General features: G+C 49.7%; 1 long non-coding RNA gene across 1 annotated transcript; it reads left to right on the top strand.

Moving 5' to 3' along the window:
- The first annotated feature begins 25 nt into the window (after positions 1-25).
- Positions 26-2275, top strand: LOC115307635. The gene is made up of 2 exons (XR_003915955.1): positions 26-390; positions 2207-2275. It is a non-coding gene; the product is annotated as an uncharacterized LOC115307635 (long non-coding RNA).
- The last annotated feature ends 247 nt before the right edge of the window (positions 2276-2522 follow it).

The raw sequence follows: 2522 nt of genomic DNA, 5'->3' as shown, positions 1-2522 counted from the left end.
AAGTTGCAGTAAAAGGACCTGGGGTCTCTTCTTCTTGAGTTCAGAAAGCTCCTTTTGATTGGTGAGCAGAACGAAGTGGATCCTTCAGAGTTCCCATCCCTGTTTGTGTCTCAGCCTGTGTTAGGATTCAGGGCTGTCAGTTGTTGTCACTGAGGAGTCAAACTGTGCTTTAAATAAGGAGACCCTGGCCTGATGGCCCAGTGTCAAGGCAAAAGGGGGAATGATATCTGAGTGTTAAGATGTAACAAGGGCTAATCCTTTTTGCAGTGGGATGTAGCCTGGAAACTGCACAGAGCTGAGCCAAGGGATGTAAAGGGACCAACCAAGGGAGGTGAAGAAAGAAAGGAAGTGAGGCAGCAGCCAAGCAGCACCAAGTTCCTGTGTAAGCAGGTGAGTTGTGTTGAGGTTCCTCAGGCAGGCACTGAGGATTTTGAGGGCTCCAGACAGAGAAGAGCTGGGAAGGCCCTCGGTGAAGCCCCTCAGAAACCTGAAGCCCCTGGGTCTTTTTGGGAGCCTGAGCTATTGCACCCCTGGGGATGGCTTTGGTTTCTTTCTCTCCTCAGAGTAAAACTTTGTGGGGGAGTCTGTGATCTCCCTAATTTTTCTATCTGTAGTGGTTTGAACCAGGTTTTCCCCCTGAAGCTAAGAAAACCCAGGGGGTGGTGACCTGTGGAAGTTTTGAAGTTTTGTCCAATGTGCGCTCCTGCGAAATGTAAACATACCACAAGCAAACAGAAGAGAAGGTTAGTTGTAGTTTGGTTGTAGAAGTGGTAGCCATGTTCTGAGGCCACGAGGAGCAGACGGCAGAAGCCCCCTGGGGGGCTTTGGCCTCCCAGCCCCCAGCGGGGGCCTGCGGGGACCTGGAACAGCATAAAGCTGGGCTGGGTGCCTGCAGGAGAGAGCTAAGAAAGTTTCCTTCACTGTGAGCAGCAGCAGCGGCAGCAGAAGCAACACTGGCCGGAGAAGGTGGCAGAGAGCCAGGAGAGATAAAATCAAGCAGCAACAACGGCATGCAGCACCAGAGAAAGAACTCCTGCAAGGAGAGAGAGAGAAAGAGAGACAGNTTTTGGGGGTAAGAACTGAACCAGACCCCCTAAACTCCTTGGAGACCCCTCACATCCTAGAAGGGAGGGGTGAAGTGCGACATGCACTGCAGAGAGGAGCTGAGAAGCTCAGAGCATTCTGGGAAGCTGGACCGGGATGGAGAGGAATGCAGAGGGGGGTGACCTTGGCCTTCCCCCCCCTGCCACTGCTGCCAAGGTGGCAGTCTGAAACAGAGCACAGGAGCTCTGGTAGAACTCGAGACAAAGGCTTTCAACTGAATGCTGCCCAAGATGTTCTGACTCAGGGGTGAACCCCTTGAGGAAGGGACTTTCATGAAGACACCCCTGCATTTCGTGATATGCCTGTGGTGAAACGAGTTTTGTTCCTGCTGGCAGTCCACAGGTGAGGCCTTTGCTTGGCGTCAAAGGAGAGCCAAGAGGGGTGAAAGGAGAACCCCTTGTGTCTTGAAAGACCCTCGTTTGGAGACAACGGGCCAAGGGGCTTGGAGACCCCCTTGTGTGTATTGAAAAGAGATCCAGCTACGATAATCCAGTTACAGCTGCTGCATGTGAAGAGGACAGATGACTGCTGCCTTAGAAGATACTGCTGCTCAGAGTAGAGACTAGAAGGGATCTGTCCTTCTTCCCTCCTGGACTTTTATTTGGAGGGGAGAAGAGATCTGATTCATTGTAAATACTTATGTCATGGTAGAGATAGTTGAAATCGTGTGTATAATGTATTATAATATTTATTTGTACAGTCATTGTAATATATTCCCTTTCCCCCATTTTGAGTCTTGTGTGTTTGTCTGGAAAAAAATCATCCCACATTAGGTCGAGATGTGGGAGGAGGCTTAGACTAGGGAATTAGATTTTGGGGATCTCAAACCATGGCAGTATCATAACTGAAACTTGGAAGAAAGTTGACCTTGTGTAATTTCCCAACTGCCTTGGCCGGGTTGAACCAGCAGTGCCAGATTGTTGTAGTGTGCAGGGTATTGTTTGTGTCTGAGCAGTTTGGGGTTGATTTGCCAAGGGAGGCCATGGAATGTTTTGGTGTTTTTGTCTCAATATTTGTAGGTAGTACCCTGAATTAGTTGATTTCTTCCTCACTCCCTGATATCTGAGTTAGGAGATGTACCAAGAACTGGTAGTTTTTGCAGTGGGATGTTCCCTAGAAACTGCATGGAGCTGAGCCAAGGAACTTAAAGGGACTGAGCAAGCAAAGTCAAGAAAGAATGAAGAAGAGAACTGAGGCAGCAGCCAAGCAGCACCGAGCTCCTCTACAACCAGGTGAGTTGTGTTGAAGTTGATAAGGTGGTCACTGAGAACTTTGGGGGCTGCAGGCACAGGTGACCACCAGAGACCCCTGATGGAGCCCCTCAGAGACCTTATAAGGGTTTGTGTGTATGGGATCAGGTGTTGGGAATGTCCTGAATGTGGAACAGGAATGCAGGGAAGGAAAATGAACCCTCCTGT

This window comes from Manacus vitellinus, unplaced genomic scaffold (genome assembly GCF_001715985.3).
Source record: "Manacus vitellinus isolate BGI_N305 unplaced genomic scaffold, ASM171598v3 scaffold_35_pilon, whole genome shotgun sequence".
Taxonomy (NCBI): Eukaryota; Metazoa; Chordata; class Aves; order Passeriformes; family Pipridae; genus Manacus; species Manacus vitellinus.
Note: the sequence above shows the minus strand (reverse complement) of the source record. Positions and strands in the feature narration are given on the sequence as shown.